This window comes from Calypte anna, chromosome 4 (genome assembly GCF_003957555.1).
Source record: "Calypte anna isolate BGI_N300 chromosome 4, bCalAnn1_v1.p, whole genome shotgun sequence".
Taxonomy (NCBI): domain Eukaryota; kingdom Metazoa; phylum Chordata; class Aves; order Apodiformes; family Trochilidae; genus Calypte; species Calypte anna.
Window position 1 is genome coordinate 11,577,004 of NC_044247.1, and position 10,152 is coordinate 11,587,155.

At 45.8% G+C, this 10,152-nt stretch overlaps 1 protein-coding gene across 1 annotated transcript in view; it reads right to left on the bottom strand.

Moving 5' to 3' along the window:
• Window positions 1-9,955, bottom strand: part of LOC103528404 (putative P2Y purinoceptor 10) — a 29,373-nt gene extending 19,418 nt beyond the window's left edge. Inside the window, exon 1 of the mRNA XM_030448901.1 lies at window positions 9,788-9,955. The gene's annotated coding sequence lies outside the window, so the exon portion shown is untranslated. The remainder of the gene's footprint in view (window positions 1-9,787) is intronic.
• Window positions 9,956-10,152: the final 197 nt, after the last annotated feature.

The window sequence follows — 10,152 nt, forward strand, 5'->3', positions numbered from 1 at the left end:
ACTATCTGCATCCCTTTGAGTTTCAATTTAGCCTGTGTGTCCATAGTTAAAACATGGTTTTCCATGTGGGGATGGGGCTTCCTTCCTCACTTCTCATGCTGGCAGTGTGAGTGTCAGGCAGAACCCTGCTGCCTCCCACCAGAGTTTTTCATGAGAAAGTCAATGCCAAGCTCTGCCCTCAGGTGTGTCCAGTCAGCTGCTGCCTTGGGGCTGAAACTGTGTGAGAAGCTCTGAGCTTCACCTTTACAAAACTGACTGGGAACTGGAGGGGTTTTTTTGGGAATTCTTTTCCTTAGCCCTGGGAAGGAGCTGAGCTGGGAGGAAGGGTTTCTGTGGTGTGAGGCTGCAGTCAGAGATGTGACCTTGAGCTGCACAATCTACCTCCTGTGATGAGCTCCTCAGTCCTGACTGCGAGAGACGGTTAGAAAGCAGCTTTCAGAAGCTCAGGAAGGTGCCCACAGGGCTCTTGTGGGGCCAAGCACATTAAAACCGAGCTGCTTGAATTCTCCCTGTGAACCTGTCCTGTAACCCATCTCTGGAACTTTGTGGCTCCAGTGCAATGTCAGTGATGGAGACAGATCCCAGCTCCTGTCTCTGGTCTTTATCCAGAGCAGTCGTATCTAGCACAAAAAGAAAGAAAAAAAAAACCTGACTGGGGGGAAAAAAATATTAGAAATATACTTGATGTGTTTTCATGAGAAAGCAGTGTGGAATATGGTCTTTCACTTTAAACTCTGAAAAGGATGTAAATTACATCTCTGCTCCTTGCCTAGAGCCTTTCAGGTTTCTTTCCGTAACCAGTGGGACAAAGCCAGTAAAAACCTATCCTGTTGTAGCCATGGGACTGCCCCTGCTCCAGCTCTCTGCTCAGCATCACCAGGTGAAATTTTACTGCTGGAGCTTGGGCTGTGAAGCTGCCCAGGGTTTTATGAGGAGCTGCTTTACATCTCCTCAGGGAAATATTGAGAAGAGCAAAGGAAAGAGTCCAGAGGAGAGCTGTGAAACCACCCCCAGCAAGGGCTGCTGAAGGAGGTTGTAGCCAGGTGGGGGTTGGGCTCTTTTGCAAAACGACTTTCAACAAGACAAGAGGGCATGGTCTTAGGTTGTGCCAGGGGAAGTTTAGGTTAGGTATGAGAAAGAATTTCTTTATGGAGAGAGTGATCAAGCATTGGAATGGGCTGCCCACTGAAGTGGTGGATTCTCCATCCCTGGAGCTATTTAAAAAGAGACTGGATGTGGCACTCAGTGCCATGGTCTAGAAACCACAACGGTGGTAAAAGGGTTGGACTCGATGATCTCTGAGGTCCCTTCCAACCCAGCCAATTCTATGATTCTATGATTCTAAGAAGTCAGTGTCTGCTCAGAGCTGCTGGCTCAGGTTTCCTGTCTGAGGCAGGGAGATGACTCTGGTGTTGATCACTGTTACCTGATAAAGATCATTTTTAATGTGAGACAGAAATATTGCATGCATGGAGGTGGCTCTGCTGCTAGGCTGGAGACTGCTGCCTCTGCACTGGAAACTTTGAGCAGAGCAGGGAGGAGCAGAGGTTGTGTCCTCCTGCCCTGGAGAGCATCCAGAAAGCACCTGAGGCTGGAACCCTCAGCAGTTCCTATTTCCCAGACCAATCTCTCATCAGTGTGGGGAAAATAAAATCCAGACAGAAAGATCCAGAGATAGACAGGGGCTGCTTGTGCCACCTCCCACACATCCACCAAGTCATTCTTCAACCCAAGGGTAACTCCAGCTCTGAGCTCCTCACACCCCCAATTTCCGTGTGTCAGCAGGAACTCCTTCTGTACATCTGCTCTAGAGATTTGATTATAATGATTTTTTTTTCTTTTTTTTTAACCAAAATGTCCTATTTTGGTACTTGAGCCTGTACTTTCCTGCATGTCCTCCTGCAGCTCGTTGTCCCAGGGCCAGGAGATGGGCTCCCTGAAGCTCCTGCTAATTCTAATCTGGAGCTCAAGTGCTTTGGCACACATTTCTCATGAAGCCCCCTGGCATCCTACACCCCTGTGCACACCCCAGATAATTCTATTTCTCTTTGCCTGATGAGGGCTCGTCTGCTGCCAAGTTGCTGCAGATGTTTCTTTATTTAACCTGCACATTATGAAGGGAAGGAAAGGAGAGCCCCGTGCAGGGGAAGGAGGGGTTTCATTGCATCGTTTACTCTGAAGTGACTCTGATGCCAGGAAAATGTGGATGTTGCTCATAATTCTTTTTGTCTCATTTCTTCTCCCCCCTCAAAGAAGACACCAACAGGAATCCCCTGCTTCCTTACTTTCTAACTAAATCTCTCTACAATAAACCAAGGAGGTCCATCAATGAGGCAGTCAGTGGTCAAATGATGGCTGGAAGGGCTCAGCAGGAAATTGGGTAGGAAAATCCACCTTCAGCAGCTCAGCAGGTTTTATTTTTAGGGTTTGTGAGCTCTGACTCTCAGGTGCAAAGTGCCAAATTTCTATTGTTGTCCCATGGCCCCTGGCCCACCAGGCTGAGTCAAACTGGTGACACATGGGCCAGGAGGAATGGCTTGGGCAAGGGCTGGGATTTTCTTCCCTTCTCCAGTCTCAGATATCAGAGGTGATGAAACCTCCAGTGTAAGTTGATAAAACTTGTTTGTGAAAACTATTCTCCAGAAAAAAAACCAACAAAACCAACCAACCAAAAAAGCCCTGTTTATAACAAAAATCCCATTGCATTACAGAACTCTTTGGAAACCCTGCCCTCAGCTGGGTTTCATTAAACCTGGAGCTCAGTGCTGGGCTGGGGGATTTCAGGTGTGAGCTGGCTGGCATCTACCCAGCTTGGCAAGGGGATGTAAACCCTGTGGAAAGCTCAAATCCCTGTGTTATTTGGGGGAAATTGATGTAATTCTATCAACCAGCCTCTTTGCCCCTCTCCTTTCCCTCAGCCTTCCTCCTCCCAAATCCTTACCCTCCTGCAGCATAACTAACACCTTCTAGCAGTTATCCCATTAGCTCCTGCAGGGATGTCTTGGACTCCTTGCTCTGCCTTTTTGGGTCTGTAAGGCTTTGTGTGTAGTGGGGAACAGCAAGGGAAGAAGGGGGCTTGCAGAGGGGAAAACCTCCTGGGATTTCTGGGGGTTTCAGCACATATTCTGAGGAAGGTTGGGGGTTTGGTGCCTTGCAGGAGAGCAGGAGCTGGGCAGCATGGGGTGTGCAGCCCTTCAACTCTGGGTCTTACACCCAAGTGTAGAGGAATGCTGAATTTTGCTGGTGTGCCCCTTTAGATGAGTAGCAAGGCTCTCACTCTAATACAAGACCTTGTTCTGCTGTCTTATCAGTATGGAAAAAGATAGATGGATGTGGCTGAAAACATTGCTAAGTAGTTTGTTAGAATGTGACACCTCTGCTGATAGCAGCTTTGACTCCCAGTGACTGATGTAGTGAAGGGTCTGCTATGAGTTCATGGTTTGTAACTCTGTGAGTTTGTTTGCTGCTTATTTTACTTCTTCTTTTAAAAAATCTTTACTCATTGTGAAGTTCCTCCTGTAGCCTGTCCTTGGGTCCTTCCCCAAAATGTGAGATCAGCCAAAGGCTGAGGTTTTGGTGACAAATCCACATGTGCTTTTAAACAGCCCAAACATCCAAAAGTCTTGCAGTCTTTACATGAGGTCATGGCACTCACACACAGGGAATCCTTGGAAGCTCAGACAATTGTTCTCACTGCTTACCCTGATTTTTTCTTTTTTTTTTATTTCTTTGGCCTTGGACTGATCCCACACTCAAGCTGGCTTTGTCTGGCAGGGATGAAGTGATAACTGTCAGCCTCAGGCTTCCTGATAACTGCAGAGGATGCATTGAGCAGAGTTGTTTGGTTTGTTTCCAAGGGCATCTTGCTCTATCAGCAGGAGATACTCTGATGTTACAAGAGCTGGACTGCAAATCCAAACAGGTTAAGATAAGGAAACCAGAATGGAGCAGGAGTCAGGCTCTCACAGTAAGGAACTAGAGAGGTGACTGCTTGCTGGATGCAGCCAGCTGGGTTATGCAGTGTAAATGGGGTGTGCAATGGGTTTATTTCTGTAGTGAACAGTGAAATGGTGTTTGAATCCCCCTTTAACTCTGATCTGAACTCCAGGGACACTGTGCTGACCTCAGAGGATGGGATGTCTGTGGGCAGGTGTTGGTCTTATCAGCCAGAGAGTTGGAAATTTACAGATGTTGTATTTCAGGCTTCCCTTGGAAATCCCAACCCATCCCCACCACCCACCTGCTGGGAGTGGGGCTCTGATGCACCCACCTGAGCTGCAGAGCTGGCTTGGGAAGCTCCTCTTGTCCTACCCCTGGGAATGACCCCCCCCCCCCCAAGGTGTGACAGAACAACCTTTGATGGGATAGAGCAGTCAACAGGAATTATCCCCCTTAAAACCAAACCCCTGCTGTGGGGGGAGGTGGTGGAAATAAGAGTTATATTTAAACCATCCACTGGTGGACAATGTGACCTCCCCAGCAGCTGTTGGACAGATCAAGGGCAGGGGAAGAGCCAAGGGGCACTGTGGGGAGGAGGGGGTGGCAGCCTCCAAAATCAGTTTCAGTGTCCTCCACCCCTCAAAAAAAAAAAAAAGAGAGAGAGAGAAAATTGACCTGTGAACCCAGAGAGTGTCACTTAATCAACGTGAGCTGTGTTTAAATGGGGAGCTGTAGAAGAAATATTTGGGAATACAAGTGGCTGCTGAATGACAGGGTCTGACCCCCACCTCCTCCGTGCTCTCCAGGTGCGCTGCTGGCTGGTCAGGAGGAGACAATCTAGGGGAGTGAGACAGGAATCTGATCTGCCAAAGGGCAACTCTATTCATGGCTGTGCCAACATCATTGCAACCACTTCTTGCTGATGTTCTCCTTTCCCTTGGGCTGGGATAGCTCTGGGACAGCTCTGTTGCAGAGGGATGTTTCTCTTTGCACACAAAGGTGGGGTGGGACAAAGAAAAACCATTTTCACGAGGGATGCTGAGGGAAGATGCATTTGAAATTATCTAATTGGCAATGCAACATCTTTGGGAGGAATTTTAAGAGGAACCTGTGGCCCCCTGGCTGTACATGTGCCAAGTGACCACTGCCAGCAGTGAAAATGGCATCACCAGGAACAGAAAAATCCTTCTCCAGATATTACCATGAGTAGAAGGTTTAGCAGGATGTGATTGTTGGACTTGAGACTGAAATTTCTCCTTTGGTAAACCTGCCCCACCCTTTTCCTGCACAAATCCGAGAGTGAATCCCTGGGTCTGGCTACAGTCAGATGGTTCCATGCCTGGTGTTGTGCTGGGTCTGAGAAGTTGTTCTGTGCAGCTGATATTGCTCATGTGCAGGAAATCTTGTTTCTCTTCTGGTAGCTCCAGAGCTGTCTGAATGACCCTGCTCCATCCTAGCCTCAGGCTGGGGATGAGTGGTGCTGACCCAAGCTGTGTTAACCACGAAGGATTTTAACTCTTACTAAAATTTCTTTATTGTCTTACCCAGAGCAGCATGGGCAGCATCTGACCTTGCTGGATCCTGCCCTGTGCTCACACAAGACTTGATTGTGGTTTTTCTTTTAGCCCAGGCTGTTTGTGACTGCACAGGTTCTGTAAGGCTGTAAGGGAGAGGGAGGGAGGAGGCTCTGGGATGTCCATGGGAACAGGATGCCACCAGCAGCACATCAGGGTCATTTCTTTCACTCGTGTGACCTACCTAAAATTCACCAAAGTGTTTCCCAAGCTGAGATATTGTACATCTGTGGAGCAGCAAGGCATCCTCCCCAGGATGGCTCTGTGTGCTGCTCTGCTGCTGTGCCAGGGGACTTTTAAAGCACTTTGCCCAGCTCCCTGCTGCAGCCAATATTGATTTATTGTATGAAATAACACCTGCACCTCCTGGCAGCTGCTAAACCAGTGTTGGGCCAGCCTGCCATATGGGAAGATCTCAGTGCTCACTTCTGCTGAGGTGGCTTTTTTGCCATCTCACTTGCTGAGATAACACAGCTTGGTGCCAGCTTTGGGAGAAGCACAGAGTCCTTCCCGTGATCAGGAGATAATTTCTATATTAATTTTGTTCTGTTTAGTGGGAGGACACAAACCCTGTGCAATGGCTGAGTTGGGAATTCATGTCTTCCATCCAAAACACCAAACCTGGAAAGATGTTTTTCTTTTCCCTTAGAGAAGATACCTGCCCTCTGGCTTTCTTGTAGGGGCTGAGGGTGCTGCAGCAATTAACAAACTCCTTCCAGCAAGGCACAAGAAGTGGGGAAATAAGGGGTGAAAGAAGGGCTGAAAATTTGCACCCCAAAGGTAGAGAAGCTCTGAGAGGCACAAGCAAAGACAGGAGGGGCTTTGGAAGCCCAGACTCTGAGCAGGAAAGAGAGATGGGAACTGGGAAAATAAATTTATTAGACTAGGTTCAGTGGTAACTGCTTTGGTCTTATCTCTGTTGTGGCTGTAGGATGCTGGCTCTCAGAAGTGAGTTCCAAGAAAGTGTTCCATGACTGCAGAGATTGAGGTTAATGATGCACTTACTGCCTCAGAACAAGCTGGGGGATTTCTATAAACTAGGGAAAAAATGCCCAGTTACTCATGCTTATGTTTTCCAGGAAATTCTCCATGTGTGCTCGATGTACTCAGAGCTTCTTAAGAGGCTTAAAGAAAGACTTGAAATTTAAATATTATTCCAGTTAATATGTATATTTATAGAAGTCAGGGTAAATGAGCACACTCACACAGAATGTTTTTTTCTGGAAAAAATTTCCTTTTTCATCCTGCACACAGATAGATGAAAGAGTAAACAGTGCAAGATGTGTGTTGTTAATTTCTGTGAACTATTTACATTGGTCAAAATTCCCAGGCATCAAAAAAAAAAAAAAAAAAAAGCCAGCACAGGGTTTTCTTAGGCATTGGATGGTTTAGTATTTTGGGAAAGCATTTGCATGGTGATCCTGAAGAGAAACCACCTGACTTCTTACCTGTCCCTGTTTTAGGTGTCAGTGTCCTGTTGGTTTTACATGGAAGTGAGATTTCAGAGTTAAACTCCAGAAGAGCCAGCAGTGTTAAACATTAATTATAAATGAAGTGAGGAAAAAAAAAAGGAGGGGGAAAAAAAAAAAAAAAGACTATCACTCTGCTTTGCTTTGCTCTGAAATGTGCCCACTTTGTAGAGGTTAAAATCACTGCCTTAAATGCCAAGCTTAAGAGGATGTATTTTTGAGGGGCAGAATGAGCCCTCACCAGTTGGTGACAGAATAAGCACAAAAGGGAGATGATTCCAAAGAGCTGGAACCAGCAGCTTGAGATGGGAAAGTAAAAAACCAAACCTGTGCTTGGAGCAGATCTTCCTCCCTTTATAGGTTCTTTGAGTGTATCCCCTTGTAGCTCCCAGAAACTTAATTTTTGTGACCAAAATGTCTGTAGTGCAGCATCTGGGGGTGATTTGAATTATGGTCCTCAGGAGTGTGTCAGAGAATCCCCAGCTCATACCCCAGCAGGACTCAGAGGGGTGAGCTTGAGGTCAGAAGTTAAAATTGCAGCTTTTCCAGCATCAAGGAGGGGGCAAACAGGGCAATTGGGCTTCTAATCTCATGAGGAATAGCTCTGCCTCTTTCTTTAATGCTGGGCAATGTAATCTGCTTATTGAAATGAGGACTGGTTTGTTTGTTCTTAAATCCTCCCCTAAGAACCAGTTGCAGAGCTCTGGGGTGACACCCAGCCTGGCTTCTGGTGTCCCATGGAGATGGGGGCTGGGGGAGGGATGCTAGCTGGTCAGTTGCTGATGATTGATCCTCTCTGGGCTGTACAGCATCTTCACACAGCAGGGAGAGAGAGCAGGACTTTCCCTCCATCACCCTTGCAGAACCCTTAGGACATCCACCTGAAACAGTCATGGGGATATTTTTAGAGACCTAGAGGCTGAACATAGGCAGCAGGTCTGTGGTGGGCTAGGTGAGGAGGAGCAGAGCCTTGCTGTCTGATGAGCAGCAGTGTACTTGTACTCTTTTCATCCTTCTTTATATACCCAAGGGGCCAGTTCATGACTTGTAGATGTGGCTTGTGCTGGCTCCTCACTCTTGTGCTCCATAGGCTTGAGTTTGAGTTCTGGTTGTCCTACAAACACCTGATGCCTTCCAGCTGGTGCTCACCAGAAACCAGGTATGAGAGGAGGGACTTTTCAGGGCCTTGATTAGCACTAAATATTTAGCATCTGAGCAGATTATTGAGCCCTGTCTCAAATAAATAGTAAATAAATAATAAATATATAAGTAATAATAATAAATAATAATAAATGAATAAGTAAATAAATAAATAAATAAATAGATTTTTGGTTTTAAACTCCTAGTTCTGAGCTGTGTTGACACCAGCCCTGTGTCAGGCAGGGAGAGGGGGGGACACTCAGCAGCACCTCAGATGCAGAACTGTGAATTTGCTCTTACCACCTTTGTGCCTTCCAGCTTAGCTTTACCAACATCTGACAAATTACTTGTTCCTCTCTCTGAATGCATAATTGGTTATTTATACACAAACCATAGAGCATTTACTCAGTATACCTAACCTAGGAAAAAAAAAAAAGATCAGTGGAGAATTATCCTCCCAGATGTGAGCGTCAGTCAACATCTGATCTCCATATAATTTACAAGGTATTAAATTACAAAATAATGAATCTTTTCAGTTAGCATTTTGGCACATGATGATAGTATTACATTTTATGTGAGAATATCAACCACAGCTCTTGCCCCATAAAACTGCAAACAGAAATGTGTAAGCATTGGCCCTGGTTTGGCTTGGAAAAAGACACCCATTATGCTGGGATTACAGTTCAGCTATGTATGCAGAGCCTGGAGGTTGTCCAGTCACACACAGTTCTTTCCTCCCCCCCTTTTAGCATTTCCTTCAGAAGGCCAGACAGTGGTTTCTAGGTTAGTTTATATATATATATAATTTTTTTTTTCCCTTGGATTTAACCAGGGGAAGGTGGGTGGAACAGAGAGCAGGAGGTCTGCCAGGATTCCTGTAAACAAGATGCTCCTCTGCTGGCAGCTCTCAGCTGTGCCAAGCCTCATTCTGCTCTTGCTCACCCCCCTCATGAGAACAGCCCTGGCCCCCAAACCTCCCAGACCCCCACCTACCTCAGGAATATCAGATTTCTGCTTCTGGTGTGCAAGTGGAAAGGAGCAGCTTTGAAAGGAGCTTTACAAGCTGACAGTTTAAAAGGTCACCCACTGACAGCAAGCTGGCACCTAAACAAATTTCTTGTCTCTCTTTGTAAAACTGAAATAATAAAGGTTTGGGTTTTGTTTTGTTTTGTTTTGCTTTGTTTTGTTTTGTTTTTTTTTTTTTGTTTTGTTTTTTTTTTTTTTTTTTTTTTTTGTTTTTTTGTTTTTTTTTCTTTTTTTTACCTTATTCATGTATCGTGTATTTTTCTTCCAAACAAAGAGGGTTTGAAATGCACCCTCAGCTTTTTAGAAAATCCTTCTCACTCTCATCTGTCCTCTCTCCCATACCTAAAACTCACCTAACAAGTTGTAACTTCACACTTATTCAATTTTTCTTTCTCATTTGTGCCTCACACTAAAGCCATCAGCCTGGCAAGGTCAGCACAGCTTCAAATATGAAGGAGCAGCTGGAGAAATGAACCACCTCCTAAAACCCAACAGCATCCAGCTAGTTAACTTCCCATATGTTTATATAATCTCTATCTCTAAAAGGGAATGCAGGATAGGCAAGAAATTAATTGCAAACCCAAGGAAACATTGCTGTAGCTGAACAAACCAGGAGTGCAGCTGACTTGCTGTACTTACTCTTCTGGAGTGACTTGGGTTTAATGAGCTGACTGGAGAGCAGAACCCAGCAAAAGATCTCTTAGAAGCTCTTGTCTTAATTGGATGCTCTGCCACCAATTCTCTGGCTCCAGGCAAGTTCTTTAAGGTCAGAACTCTGGGGTTCTTCAGCCACACACAGCTCCCATCTCAAAGCTTTGTCCTTGCAAGGACTCTGGGGTTTCAGGCTCTCTCCTTCAGCTGCCCCTTCCCAGGAATAGACACACATCATCTCCTGGGACATAAAAACCCAGGTGCAGCAGAGCTCTAATGGGCTCTTTACTCCTCCCTAGAGGTGGTTTTTAAAACACATTAAAAGGCAGCTTAATCTGACAGAAATAAAACTT